Source organism: Adiantum capillus-veneris, chromosome 17, assembly GCF_014529385.1.
Source record: "Adiantum capillus-veneris isolate H3 chromosome 17, ASM1452938v2, whole genome shotgun sequence".
Classification (NCBI taxonomy): Eukaryota; Viridiplantae; Streptophyta; class Polypodiopsida; order Polypodiales; family Pteridaceae; genus Adiantum; species Adiantum capillus-veneris.
The window spans coordinates 34224066-34240351 of record NC_140947.1 but is presented as its reverse complement, the minus strand read 5'-3'; positions in this window follow the sequence as shown (position 1 = coordinate 34240351).

Sequence of the window (16286 nt, the reverse complement as noted above, 5' to 3'; positions counted from 1 at the left end):
TTTCTTTTTGCCAAAAGAAATAGGTACAAAAAAGTTGAATTTTTACCATTCTGCAAGACTATCATCAAAGTTTCTATAGTCATGCTCAATACAAATAATATATGGATGTTTTCTTAGTTCCCTATTGTCCTTTAGGTTCATAAGGAGCCATGGAGCATGTCAAAAGAATAATACATCTCTTACCAAGGGGAATCTTGGGGACAAAGATGAAGTGCTAAATACAACAAACATGAAAAAACTGGGTTCAACATTATGAGTTGTAGAATCCCATAGAAACTATTCAATATCTAACCAAATTTGATCCTTATGACTAGATATGGTTACTACCTACAAAATGCATGTAGTTGTCACAAGAAACTAACAATATTGAAAAAGCTATACTTGATATACTTGAATGTTTTGTTTTCTTCTATAATTGAAAAAATCAACCGTCGTTGTCTACTATGCAAAATAGGGTATTAGGTGCCCCAAAACTCAAGGAATATTAGTTTTATGTTACAATATGCGACATAGAAAATCAAAATTCATTTGGATATCATGAAAGCCACCAAAAAAATCATAGAAGAGCTAAAATTGGCTAAAAAACAAGATTTGACAATTTTTTGTAATTTGGTCATAACTTACAACTTTAACATTTATTTCTCCCTACAAGCATCAGGACATGTTGAGGACTACTAAAGATAGTTCTCTAGCATTATAGACCTCACAAACATGAATTCTAGAGTGGTATAGTTGAAAAAAGTTGAAAAAGCCAAAAACAGGACCCATTTTTTCACACAGTTTACGTTGTGAAATGTTGTGCAAGGACAAGGTTAAAGATGGAATTGATATTCTAAAAAAATGTCGAGTTTTTTTCAGCTCATGAGACAACTTTCTAGATAGATAGAACCTCAAAATCCATTTTGAAACTCTTGACATAATTCAAGGAAAATGGTCACTTAACAGGACATAAAAGTGTCCGAGGACATAAAAGTGTCCCATTACCAACCTAGTGTTAATAGTCTTTTTGACAAGAATAAAGTGTGCTTGCTTGCTAAACATGTTGACTATTGTCCATATTATTGTATTCGCATGGATAGACTTGGATAATCCAAAGATAAAATCCATGGATATACTCTCCCATGGTGAATTTGGGATAGGCAATGGCTGGAGTAATCCAGGTTGCTTCCCTCTATCATACTTGGCCTTTTGGCATATAACACATTTTGAAACATGCTCTTGTATGGCCACTTTCATGGTAGGCCAATAGAAATAAGTTTCTACTCCTCTAAGACTAGGTTGAGTGCCTCTATGCCCCACATAGGAAGGAGCATGAGATTCATACATGAATTTCTCACGAAGGGAGTCGGTAACACATAGCCTATTGTTGTGGAGAAGATAACCATCTTGCAAGGTGAATGGTTCCTCTTTCTCCCCCAAAGCAAGGGCTGATATTATATCTCTAAAGTCAAGGTGAGTAGCATACTCATCTATCATAGAAGATAGATCATTGTGAGTTTCTATAGATACTACATTAACTTTTGGTTGACATGAGTGCATTAGCCACTTGATTGTGCTTACCAGCAATGTGAGCAATATGAAAATTAAACTGCAAAAGAAAGTTTTCCCACCTCATTTGTTTGTCAGAGAGCTTGGTTTGTGTCATGAAGTACTTGAGATTTCGGTGGTTTGTTTGTAAAATGAATGGAGTCCCAAGAGATAGTGCTTCCATGTGTCTAGGGCATGTAGAATAGCTAAAAGATCTTTCTCATAAATGCCCAAGACTCGCTCATCCGTATTGAGCCTTCGTCTCTCATATGCAATGGCATGCCCTTCTTGAAGCAAGACTGCTCCATGGCAATCACCACAAGCATCACATTGGATAGCTTTGAGAGATCCAAAAGCATGAGGACTGATTGGGAGGTAAGATTATCTTTGAGCTTGTCAAAAGATTTTTCTTCCTTAATAGTCCATGAATACTTAACGTTCATCTTTGTTCAGTCATGTAATGGCCCTGCTATTTGAGAAATTTTTTCTATGAATTTTCTATAGTATGCACACATACCAATAAATCTTCTTAGCTCATGTAGATTCCTTGGATTAGTCCATGGTTTTATTACCTCTAACTTTGATGGATGCATATGAATATCATCTTGAGATCTAATAGGACCTAAGTATTGAATCTCTTGAATTTGTTTTTCTTTTGGTTGAGAAAAAGCTTGTTCTCCCTCAATGCTGAGAAAATTCATTTGGAGATGTTGCTTCTGTTCCTCCAAGGACTTGGAGTAGGTGATGATATCATCTACTCCAGTGAATTTGCGGTAGGGTCTAAATATTTTCTTCATTAATCAATTGAACGTGTCTATTGCATTAGTCAAGCCAAAAGGCATGACTAGATATTCATAAAGACCAAACGTTGTACAAAACGTGGTCTTTAAGATATTTACATCCACTATCCTTATTTGATGGTAGCGACTTTTAAGGTCAATCGTACTGAAGTAGGTAGAGCCTTGTAGCTTATCAAATAGATCTTCTACTCAAGGCATGAGGGGTTTGTTTTTGAAAGTGATATGGTTTAGTGCTCATAGTCCACACACATACGATATGTACCATCTTTCTTTTGCACTAAGAGGACTGGAGAGCCATTCTTTTGAGCTTCTTGAGCTTTTGTGACTTTTTCCATGCAGGGTATGATTTGTGATGTCCTTTTCTCTTGTATTCTCTAGGAGAATAGCCATAGATTTTGTCAGAAGAAGAGGAAGGTGAACAAGAAGGAGAAGAGGGTGACCTCTTTCTTGACCTTTTCTTCCTTTGTTTCCTCTCTTGCCTTTTGTAGTGACAAGGAGAAGGACTTAGTGGTTTGATCGTCTCCTCTTGGGAGGAGTCGGTAATCTTATAGACCACCGCCTTTGTGGAGCCACATCTTCAGAGGAATTTAAAGTTTCATTACTTTCTTGTTCTTTGGATTCCTCCTCTCGTATCGGAGAGAGTCTTCTTTTGGGGTTCTCTTCAAGAGGCCTCCTAAGCTCTCTCTACTCTTCAAGAGGCCTCCTAAGCTCTCTCTACTCTTCAAGAGGAAGGGAAATCCCATAAGCACAAAGTTGTTAGGTAACTTCGGCTTGCAAAGCAGGGTTGCCCATAGCTTGATGCAACCTAGTAACAAGATTATTGAAAAACATGGGGGCATCATCATTAACACCTTCATGTGAAAAATAAAATTTATCAATTTTGATTCTACTTTCTTGGTTATTGTCAGCCATGTTAACAAAACTTTATTACTTGCTTAGTGTATGCTTTGGCAATTCAAAACGTTAGTTACTACTCCTCTTAGCCTTTGAAAATCCACACTTAAATATCTACAATCATGGCTCAAATTGGCTAATTATAGAGAGTAGTAGAGTGGGTCTGATATTTCACAGTTGCTGAGAGATAGCTCCTTTCAAAGTTCTTATGGCTCAAAAATGGTAAATCCATAGGAAAGTCTCAAAAGACTGCATTATTAAGGCCAAATCTCCGGAGGTGTGCACCATATCCCACATAGTGAGCTCAACAAAATCAATAATAGATCCCAGTCCCACTTACCCTAATATAATTAAAAAAATCAACCATTTTTAGTCTACTTAAGGACCTCTCTTCTAAGGCAAGAAAAGAGAAACCAAATGCTCTAATATCAATGTAATGGAAATGGCCTATGAACTTTGAGATTAGTGGAACTAGGAAATTAGATAAAGCACTTTTGTGAGATTACTTTGTGAGCATAGAGAGTGAACATAATTGATGGTAGCAACATAAACATGGTACTTAGTTAACTTGGCATGAACAATACTTTTTGAGAGAGAGAGAGAGAGAGAGAGAGAGAGAGAGAGAGAGTCTAGAGAACATGACAACAATTGAGGACCGGATTTATGTGGAGCCGGTCCAATAGGCATTTGTAATATAGTTTCTCCCATGAAGAGAGACTTGGTACAATACAATGTTTGTGTTCATTGTGACCTAGGTGATGCAATGAAGTGGAAAGATTCATGTATCACAAGCATAACATAAAATTTGTAGAAAAAAGAATTAATTATCCCAAGCCTGAGTCTCAAGGCCTAAAACACCTTCGAAGGTGGAGAGAGATAGTGGGGAATGAGGTAGGGAAGAGGAAGAAGAAACATTTCATAGGAGAAAGGCTTAGTTCCTCATTTATCATAATTCTTTTTGCTAGCATACATAATAGCATAGTAATCAAGATGGAGAAGATGGCAAGCTTAAGCATTGAAGCATAGCTCTTGGTTGGATTTGCATTCCATAGCCAAGAGTGTTGCTATATGGTCTCAACTTCTCTACTAGCTTGGAGAAGGAAATGGAGCTCTTGCACTTTGCACTACACACAATGAGGGTGTGTGTGAGTGTGTGTGGGAGAGTATAACCCACAAGAATCCCCCTAGACTCCTTGGGCGACCCCCTCTTGTAGCTCAAGGCTGAAGCTCATTGGACCCCTACAAAACTGGTCAATCACATGCAGGATGCATTACAAGCAACAAGGTTATTCTTGAGACAAGTGTCCCCCTTTCCCCTTTTGGAGAGAGGACTTGATAAACGCAAAAACAATTAGTTAAATCTACTAAATTATCATTGGATCGCTTTGGGAGGCCAACCAATAGACTTTAGGCACACCATGAGGGCACTATGAGGAGGAAATTGACAAGTGTCCTATATGCTTTCTTTGTACCAATATTACCTTGTGTGTGTGTGTGTGTGTGTGTGTGTGTGTGTGTGTTCATGTGTTCTCTCTCATCCCCCTAGCTTTAGGGCCTACCTCCTCTCTAGTAGGGATGGGATTTGACTTTTGCACACCCTACCCTCAAGCACCTTAGTCAACAAGAAGCACAAAGCACCTCAAGATTGGGTAGTGTTCCCACAAGCACCTCAAGCTCCCTAGTCGGCAAGCACGAACAACACATCAAGCACCTTAGTTAGCATGCACGCCAAGCATCTTAGTGGTCAAGGACGATAAGCACCTCAAGCTTGGGCCGGGTTTCCACCTCAAGCTCAGCCCAAGCTTACGTAAGGTCAAAGGACTTGTAACACTAACCTTTGGAGCTCTTCAATGAAGCTAACCCTAAGGTATTTTAAGCTCCATTGGTTAGCTTTTCTCTTTGAGAGACCATTTCTCATTTGTAACCCTTTACCATTGGCCCCATGTTGAGATAGATCTGTAAGCACATGTCTATATTCTAACCCTTTTTCCCGTTTATTCTCCCACACTAAATGATCAGTTTAATACAAGAAAATCATTTAGATTGGTTAGATATTAGATTTTATGACATTATTTCTCTTGAAATCATAGTCATCGTCGACTATGAGGTAGAGGAGATAAAGCCGCTAGTCATTAGTCAATGTTGCTTAGCGGGTAGAGGATCCCTGTTTACCCTATGACATCTTTCCAAGATGGATGACTAGGTCTCCTAATCCATTTGGCGCTTAGGATACATAGCTACCGCAAGCATGTCTGTTCTTAACTCCATTTCATTGTCCCAAGTAGAGTGACAAATTCTACTTGGTGTTTGAGAGACGTCCTCATCACAAACATGATTCTATGCATGTATACTATTTAAATTTGTGCACAATAAAAAGAGAACTAGTCTTATAACACAAAAAAATCGGTCATTTAAAAGAAATTTGTATATTTGCTTACTCTAATGTGGTATTGTTAGCAATGACAATGTTCATACTATTCATAAGCTGTATTCCTTGCATCCATCTAGAATCTTCAAAAGGATAAGTTTTGAGCTTAATAAGATATCTTCGGATAAACTTACCATGTCATAGTACCTTGTCTTCATGCCAAAGGATAGCTTCGAGTTGTAGCACCTCTTCTTGGTCTTCAATTCGGGAGGGTCTTCAATAATTGGTTCACTTGGTGGCTCCCCTTTGTACGGCTTAAGTAGGCTCACATGAAAAGCATTGTGTATGAGCCAATGGTTGGGCAACTTGAGTTGGTAAGCCATCTCATTGATAGCCTTCAAGATTTGGAAAGGATATAGTATCTTTTTGCTAGCTAAGCATAAAACTTTTGATGGCCCGTAGGATTTTTTCCTATCGTTTGCCTCAATCAAGCCTTAGGAGAGTTAAGTAAGACCCAATAATTTTCTTTGAATGTTAAGGCCCTTCTGTGCTTGTCAGCATCAGCTTTTTGCCTTTGTTGAGAGATGGATATAGCCTCCTTAATCTTTTGAAAATATTCTTGTTGGTCACGGCTATACTCATCGGTAGAAAATATATTCCCATGTACTTTGAGTAGCAAGGGACTTTTAGGTCTTCCCTCAATTATTTCAAAAGGTTCTTTTCCCATAGAATTATGTACAGTAGTATTGTATGCATCCTCTATAGGAGGTAAGTACTTTTCCCATTGTGAGTGTTGATCTACTTCGATAACATAAGTCTTTAGTAGATCAAACATCCTAAGATTGGCTATCTCACTTTGGCCATCCGTTTGTGGGTGATAGGCCAAAGAGAAATTCAATCTTGTACCTAGATTTTCAAAGAGACCTTTCCAAAAATTGCTGGTCATTCTAGAATCTCTGATTGACATGATGGATGTTGGTAATCCATGGTGTCTTAAAATCTATGATATGAAAAGAGTTGCCATTTGGTGTGCCTTAATAGTCTTTTTGACAAGAATAAGTGTGCTTGCTTGCTAAACATGTTGACTATTGTACATATTCTTGTATTCGCATGGATAGAGTTGGGTAATCCAAAGATAAAATCCATGGATATACTCTCCCATGGTGAATTTGGGATAGGCAATGGCTGGAGTAATCCAGGTTGCTTCCCTCTATCATACTTGGCCTTTTGGCATATAACACATTTTGAAACATGCTCTTGTATGTCCACTTTCATGGTAGGCCAATAGAAATAAGTTTCTACTCCTCTAAGAGTAGGTTGAGTGCCTCTATGCCCCACATAGGAAGGAGCATAGGATTCATACATGAATTTCTCACGAAGGGAGTCGGTAACACATAGCCTATTGTTGTGGAGACGATAACCATCCTGCAAGGTGAATGGTTGCTCTTTCTCCCCCAAATCAAGGGCTTACATTATATCTCTAAAGTCAAGGTGATTAGCATACTCATCTATCATAGAAGATAGATCATTGTGGGTTTCTATAGATACTGCATTAACTTTTGGTTGACATGAGTGCATCAGCCACTTGATTGCGCTTACTATCAATGTGAGCAATATGAAAATTAAACTGCAAAAGAAAGTTTTCCCACTTCATTTGTTTGTCAGAGAGCTTGGTTTGTGTCATGAAGTACTTGAGATTTCGGTGGTTTGTTTGTAAAATGAATGGAGTCCCAAGAGATAGTGCTTCCATGTGTCTAGGGCATGTAGAATAGCTAAAAGATCTTTCTCATAAATTCCCAAGACTCGCTCATCCGTATTGAGCCTTCGGCTCTCATATGCAATGGCATGCCCTTCTTGAAGCAAGACTGCTCCATGGCAATCACCACAAGCATCACATTGGACCCCAAATAGCTTTGAGAGATCCAAAAGCATGAGGACTGATTGGGAGGTAAGATTATCTTTGAGCTTGTCAAAAGATTTTTCCTCCTTAATAGTCCATGAATACTTAACGTTCATCTTTGTTCAGTCATGTAATGGCCCTGCTATTTGAGAAATTTTTTCTATGAATTTTCTATAGTATGCACACATACCAATAAATCTTCTTAGCTCATGTAGATTCCTTGGATTAGTCCATGGTTTTATTACCTCTAACTTTGATGGATGCATATGAATATCATCTTGAGATCTAATAGGACCTAAGTATTGAATCTCTTGAATTTGTTTTTCTTTTGGTTGAGAAAAAGCTTGTTCTCCCTCAATGCTCAGAAAATTCATTTGGAGATGTTGCTTCTGTTCCTCCAAGGACTTGGAGTAGGTGATGATATCATCTACTCCAGTGAATTTGTGGTAGGGTCTAAATATTTTCTTCATTAATCAATTGAACGTGTCTATTGCATTAGTCAAGCCAAAAGGCATGACTAGATATTCATAAAGACCAAACGTTGTACAAAACGTGGTCTTTAAGATATTTACATCCACTATCCTTATTTGATGGTAGCCACTTTTAAGGTCAATCGTACTGAAGTAGGTAGAGCCTTGTAGCTTATCAAATAGATCTTCTACTCAAGGCATGAGCGGTTTGTTTTTGAAAGTGATATGGTTTAGTGCTCATAGTCCACACACATACGATATGTACCATCTTTCTTTTGCACTAAGAGGACTGGAGAGCCATTCTTTTGAGCTTCTTGAGCTTTTGTGACTTTTTCCATGCAGGGTATGATTTGTGATGTCCTCCTCTCTTGTATTCTCTAGGAGAATAGCCATAGATTTTGTCAGAAGAAGAGGAACGTGAAGAAGAAGGAGAAGAGGGTGACCTTTTTCTTGCCCTTTTCTTCCTTTCTTTCCTCTCTTGCCTTTCGGAGTGACAAGGAGAAGGACTTAGTGGTTTGATCGTCTCCTCTTCGGAGGAGTCGGTAATCTTATAGACCACCGCCTTTGTGGAGCCACATCTTCAGAGGAATTTAAAGTTTCATTACTTTCTTGTTCTTTGGATTCCTCCTCTCGTATAGGAGAGAGTCTTATTCTGGGGTTCTCTTCAAGAGGCCTCCTAAGCTCTCTCTACTATTCAAGAGGAAGGGAAATCCCATAAGCACAAAGTTGTTAGGTAACTTCGGCTTGCAAAGCAGGGTTGCCCATAGCTTGATGCAACCTAGTAACAAGATTATTGAAAAACATGGGGGCATCATCATTAACACCTTCATGTGCAAAATAAAATTTATCAATGTTCATTCTACTTTCTTGGTTATTGTCATCCATGTTAACAAAACTTGATTACTTGCTTAGTGTATGCTTTGGCAATTCAAAACCTTAGTTACTACTCCTCTTAGCCTTTGAAAATCCACACTTAAGTATCTACACTCATGGCTCAAATTGGCTAATTATAGAGAGTAGTGGAGTGGGTCTGATATTTCAGAGTTGCTGAGAGATAGCTCCTTTCAAAGTTCTTATGGCTCAATAATGGTAAATCCATAGGAAAGTCTCAAAAGACTGCATTATTAAGACCAAATCTCCGGAGGTGTGCACCATATCCCACATAGGGAGCTCAACAAAATTGATAATAGATCCCAGTCCCAGTTACCCTAATATAATTAACAAAATCAACCATTTATAGTCTACTTAAGGACCTCTCTTCTTAAGCAAGAAAAGAGAAACCAAATGCTCTGATATCAATGTAATGGAAATGGCCTATGAACTTTGAGATTAGTGGAACTAGGAAATTAGATAAAGCACTTTTGTGAGATTACTTTGTGAGCTTAGAGAGTGAACATAATTGATGGTAGCAACATAAACATGGTACTTAGTTAACCTGGCATGAACAATATTTTTGCAAGAGAGAGAGTTTAGAGAACATGACAACAGTTGAGGACCGGATTTATGTGGAGCTGGTCCCCCCTCCAATAAGCATTTGTATTATAGTTTCTCCCATGAAGAGAGACTTGGTAAAATAAATCTTTGTGTTTCTTGTGACCTAGGTGATGCAATGAAGATGGAAAGATTCATGCATCACGAGAATAACATAAAGTTTGTAGAAAGCATTAAATATCCCAAGGCCTCAAACATCTTTGATGTTGAAGAGAGCTAGCATGGAATGAGGGTAGGGAAGAGGAAGAAGAAACATTTATTAGGAGAAATAATTAGTTCCTCAGTTATCATCACTATTCTTGATAGCATACATAATAGCAAAGTAATGAAGATGGAGAAGATGTCAAGCTTAAGCATTGAAGCATAGCTCTTGGTTGGATTTGCATTCCATAGCCAAGAGTGTTGGTGTAGGCTCTCAACTTCTCTACTAGCTTGGAGAAGGAGATGCAGCTCTTGAACTTTGCACTACACACAATGAGTGTGTGTGGTGGGAGAGTATACCCCCCAAGCATGCCCCTAGCTTCCTTGTTTGAACCCCTCTTGTAGCTCAAGCTTGAAGCTCAATTCAAGTTTGGCCAATCACACGCAAGATGCATTACAAGTAACAAGGGTAGTCTTGGGACAAGTGTCCCCCTTTCTCCTTTGAGAGAGAGGACTTGATAAATGCAAAAACAGTTAAGAAAAACTACTAAATTATCATTGGACCCCTTGGGAGGCCAACCAATAAACTTTAGGCACACCATGAGAGAAACATGAGGGGGAACTTGTTAGGAAATAAGACGTAGCTAAATAGATAATTGAGTAGATTACTTAATGGAGAGAGACAGATTTATATACACGAGATTATAGAGGAGAGAGAGAGAGAGAGAGAGAGAGAGAGAGAGAGAGAGAGAGTACACACGATATACGTGGTTCACCCAATGTGGGCTACGTCCACGGGAAAGAAGCCACTCAATGGCTTTAGTACTTCAAAACAAGAAGTAGTTTACAAAGGGATTATACCCTTAATGGAGCTCCCGCCTTGCTTCACTCTCACCACCTCACACTCACCTTATTGCATCAACTTCACACTATGAAATGTGTGTAGAAATGGCCTCCTTTTATAGGCCAAAAGGGCTGCCCTCTCTTATGAGAGACAGCCATGTGTAGCCGCCCTTGTGCGAATAAGTCCAAATCGGACCCTCCAATCCGCCCATGTGTGGCCGCCCTTGAGAAGACAAGTCCGCTTTTGAATTCGGCCACCGGCCATTGACTTCCGACCACCGGCCAACCGACCGGTTGTTTTCCGACCACCTTCCGGCCGCGGTCCGGCCATAATATTCCTGCGAAAAAAAAAGTCTCGGGGGCCTCCGCCCCCGAGGCCTTTAAAGTTGCCCCTGATTCTTGTCCGTGAAAATTTTGGTTTCCGGTGAGTGATTTTCCTTCACGCACGATGGCTTCTCCTCATAATGGGGGCCTTACAAATGTGCGCTTTTACCACATAAAATTACAAGGGTAAATCAGGCTCCATACTTAACAATCTCCCACTTGGAGACTGATCTCCAAACCAGACCTGTGACTGCTTTCCATTCTGGCTTCTTATCCTTGAATGCCGATTGAAGATGAGCAAAAGTTCAACTTCTCCTTGTTGACCACCTTTGTAAACATGTCTGCAGGATTTTCACTTGTATGCACCTTTCCTAGCTTTCGTTGTCCCACTTTTAAAAGAGTGCGTATGAAGTGATATCTCACCTCAATGTGCTTTGTCCTTGAATGAAAGGCTGAGTTCTTCGCAAGATGGATAGCGCTTTGGCTATCACTGTACAAGACAGAATTGTCTTGTTTGAATCCAAGCTCTTCTAAGAATCTGTGAAGCCACAGAATTTCTTTGCTTGCCTCCGTCATTGCTGCATACTCTGCTTCCGTGGTAGAAAGTGAAACCACTTTCTGCAGCTTTGAAGCCCAGCTTACTGCTGTGCCTCCAACCGTGAACACATAGCCAGTAGTGCTCCTTCAAGTATCTTTGTCACCTGCCATATCTGCATGAGCATACCCTTCTAGAAAAATATCATTTTCTCCTTACCTTTTACTTCATACCCCTTTGGTTGAAGCATGTAGATTTCCTCCTCTAAGTCACCGTGAGGGAATGCTGTATTTACATCCATTTGCTCGAGATTTAGATAATGAGCAGCCACAAGGCTTAAGACAAGCCTAATTGAGTTCATTTTTACAACAGGAGAAAATATTTCATTGAAGTCAATACCTTTCTTTTGAGAAAAACCTTTTACCACAAGCCTAGACTTGTACCTTTTCTTCCCACCTTCTTCTTCCTTTAGCTTGTACACCCATTTGTTTTGAAGTGCCCGCTTACCTTTAGGCAACTCAACCAACTCCCATGTTTGGTTGCGATGTAGTGAGTCCATCTCCACTTGCATGCTCTTCGTCCATTCTTCTTTGGATTCATGTTGCATAGCTTCTTCATATGATTCCGGCTCTCCAGAATCTGAGATCAAGAGATGGTTGAAGGAAGGAACAAACCTTTCTGGAGGTCTACTTGCTCTTGTAGATCTTCGGGGAATAGGTTGAGGCTCCTCATTTGGTTGACGTTGTTGCACATTGTTACCGTTTGCAGTCCTTGAGTCTTCACCGTCCTCAAGCTCCATGTACTCATCACCTGTTTCTTTTGTTTGTTTTCTTTCCAAGTAATCTTTGTACATATTTTGTTCGTTAAAAATTACATCCCTACTCCTTAAGATTTTACCATCTTCAAGATTCCATAGGCGATACCCAAAGTCTCCTTCTCCATAGCCAATGAAGAAACACTTTTTGGACTTTGCATCTAACTTTGATGTTAGGCTTCTATCTATGTGCATGAAAGCCTCACACCCAAACACTTTGAGAAATGCATAATTCACCGGTTTACGTGTCCATGCCTCTTCTGGAACTCCCCCATCCAATGCCGTTGAGGGTGACCGATTGATTAAGTACACAGACGTACTTACAGCTTCCGCCCAAAGCTCAAGCGGTAGGCCTGCATGTAGCCGCATGCTTCGTGCTCGTTCCATGATTGTCCTGTTCATCCTTTCCGAAATCCCATTTTGTTGAGGTGTCCTTGGGGTTGTCCTTTGCCTCTGAATGCCATTGCTAGCACAAAAGCTTTCAAAATCTTGGCTGCAATATTCGCCTCCATTGTCGGATCTGAGGCATTTAACCTTGGTACCTGTTTCATTCTCCACAAAGGCTTTCCACCTTTGAAATATGGAAAATACATCGGATTTATTCTTCATGACATAAACCCATGTTTTTCTAGTCGCATCGTCTATGAATGTTACATAGTACAATGAGCCACCAAGTGATGGTGTACTTGCAGGACCCCAAACACCAGAATGAACCAACTCAAGTTTTTTATTTTTTTTTTCATTTCTTGATTTTTGAAATTTTACCCTCTTTTGTTTACCATAAACACAATCTTCACAGAACTCTAAGTCCACTTCTTTCAAACCTGGTAGAAGCTTCTTTGTTTGAAGGATTTGCATTCCTTTGGCACTCATATGTCCAAGTCGGTAGTGCCACACCACACTGTCAACTTCTGTAGTTGTTGCACAAGCTGAAGGTTGCGTGCTAACAGTACACAAGTAAAGTGTACCAACTTTTTCTCCCTTGGCAACCACCAAAGATCCCTTTGAGATCTTCCACCCTTTGTTTCCGAATGCAATGTTGTGACCTTCATCGTCCAATTGTCCTGTAGAGATCAAATTTTTGCGAAGAGAAGGAACATGCCTAACATCTTTAAGCTTCCATTCATTTTCGTTAGCAGTTTTGACAGAAACTGTACCTTTGCTGACAATCTCACAAGCTTCGTCATCTCCCAAGTATACATACCCAAAATTACCTTTGGTGTAGTCTTGGAAATGTTGCTTGTGTGGTGTCGCATGGAATGAAGCCCCGGAATCTACTATCCAGGAATTAGACACATTGTCTAATGAGAGAATTAGAGCATCTTGCTCTACTTTACCTGCCACATTGGCCTCCGATGTTGGCTTGTTGTCTTGAGACTCTGTCTCCTTCTTCTTCTTGGACCAACAATCCTTCTTGACGTGGCCCTTCTTGCCGCAGTTCCAACATTCAAGAATTGACTTTGTGCGTGACTTGCTCCGCCTTGAGCGATCACGATCCTTTTGGTTTTTGAACCTCTCCTTAAGCCTTCCTCTTGTTTCCACTGATAGTGCAGCACTTGATGATTCTCCTGTGCTTCTCCTTCGCATTTCCTCGCTTAGGAGAACACCCACAACATCATCAAACTTAAGAGTATTTGTGCCAGAGATAGAATTACTTACAGCCATCACAAGGCTGTCCCAACTATCCGGTAGAGATGATAGTATAAGGAGAGCTCGCACTTCGTCATCGAAATTGATTTTCACTGATCGAAGTTGACTTATGTTTGTGTTAAAGTCATTTAGGTGTTCTGCAACTGAACCATTCTCTGCCATCTTTAGATTGAATAAGTGCTTCATAAGAAATACCTTATTGGATGCCAATGGTTTCTCGTAGAAGTCGTCAAGTGACTTCATCAAGTCCTCCGTGGTCTTCATCTCCGAAACATTGAAGGCCACCGTTGACGCCAAGCTTAACCGGATTGTTCCCAGTGCCTTTCGATCCAGGACAATCCATGCTTCATCTGCCATTGTTGCGGGCTTCTTCGCAAGACCGCCTAGTGGCAAATAGAGGTCCTTCTGGTAGAGATAGTCTTCAATCTGCATCTTCCAATGTTGGTAGTTTTTGCCGTTGAACTTCTCAATCTTGAGCTTCCCTTCCTCCGCCATAACTCCCACTCAATTCAAGGAATCCTTTCCTTGAGATAATTTAGCTACGAGCAAACCTTGCTCTGATGCCAGTTGTTAGGAAATAAGACGTAGATAAATAGATAATTGAGTAGATTACTTAATGGAGAGAGTCAGATTTATATACACGAGATTATAGAGGAGAGAGAGAGAGAGAGAGAGTACACACGATATACGTGGTTCACCCAATGTGGGCTACGTCCACGGGAAAACAGCCACTCAATGGATTTAGTACTTCAAAACAATAAGTAGTTTACAAAGGAATTATACCCTTAATGGAGCTCCCGCCTTGATTCACTCTCACCACCTCACACTCACCTTGTTGCATCAACTTCACACTATGAAATGTGTGTAGAAATGGCCTCCTTTTAGAAGCCAAAAGGGCTTCCCTCTCTTATGAGAGACAGCCTTGTGTAGCTGCCCTTGTGCGAATAAGTCCAAATCGGACCCTCCAATCCGCCCATGTGTGGCCGCCCTTGAGAAGACAAGTCCGCTTTTGAATTAGGCCAGCGGCCATTGAATTCGGCCACCAACCACAGGCCATTGACTTCCGACCACCGGCCAACCGATCGGTTGTTTTCCGACCACTTTCCGGCCGCTGTCTGGCCATAATATTCCGGCGAAAAAAAAAGTCTCAGGGGCCTCCTCCCCCGAGGCCTTTAAAGTTGCCCCTGATTCTTATCCGTGAAAATTTCGGTTTCCGGTGAGTGATTTTCCTTCACGCACGATGGCTTCTCCTCATAATGGGGGCCTTACAAATGTGCGCTTTTACCACAAAAAATTACAAGGGTAAATCAGGCTCCATACTTAATAGAACTTGCCAAGTGTCCTATATGCTTTCTTTGTACCAATCTTGCCTTGTGTGAGTGTGCATGTGTGTGTTCTCTCTCATCCCCCTAGATTTAGGGATTGCCCCCTCTCTTGTAGGGATGGGATTTGAATTTTTCACACCTTACCCTCAAGCACCTGAGTCTCAGAAAGCATGAAAAGACACCTCAAGCTCCCTAGTCGGCAAGCATGACAAGCACAGCAAGCATCTTAGTCAGCAAACAAAACAAACGCCGCAAGCACCTTAGTCTTCAAGCAGCTTAGTATCAAGCATGACAAGCACCTCAAGATTGGGCCGGGTTTGTTAGCGGGTCACCGCGATGGACGTCTGCAACATAGCTCTTTTGTACTAATGTAATGTCAATATGAAAGGAAGTGACTCAGGATGGGGCACGGAGACTTAATGAGAGTGTCAATATCATCAAAGTAAACTCAAAGGTCTACTCATTCTACGACACAAGAAAATCAATCACTTCCTAGTCAGACAATTAGTATGCGTCTAATCTCACCACTCTAGGTCATCATGCCTTTTTGGCATCCAAACAAATCCGGAACACCATAAAACTTAAGGAGAGGTATCACAACACTTAAGGTCTCAATCCTACCAAGGTCTGTCACCATCTGAGAAGGTACATAAATCACGATCCATCACAAAAAAATGTGCAAAAAACTGAAACAGAAGTACTTGGAAAGGTCTTCCTCAAGCATAGAAACACTTCTCCATCGTCAAAACATCAAAAAACAACCATTTTAACCTTCAAACCAATGCGTCACAAATCACACCAGAATTGGAAATGATTATACATAGATTGTAGAGCAAGAGACAAGTAACGCAATGTTCTATTCAAAAACAAATTCTGATTACCAACTTAGGAGAAAATAAGATTACAAGATGAAGCAGCAAGAGGTCTCCACAATGCACGTTTTTTGCTCCTTCCAACTAATGATAAAACTCCCTCAAAACTAAGGGTTTTGACTTTTAGAAGTTAAGGGGGCTTTCCCACAACCATCCAGCCTCTTACAAGGGTGTAGACTCAGAGGAGCAAAAAGGGTATTGTCTAATTACCTCATGATTACAACTCGTCCTAGGCTGAATTACATGTCTTTCTTTGAAACAATAGAGTGTTTACAAGGTTTGGTGTGCATACGCCTGTATGTGCCTATATCCACCAAACATTCCCCCCTTCC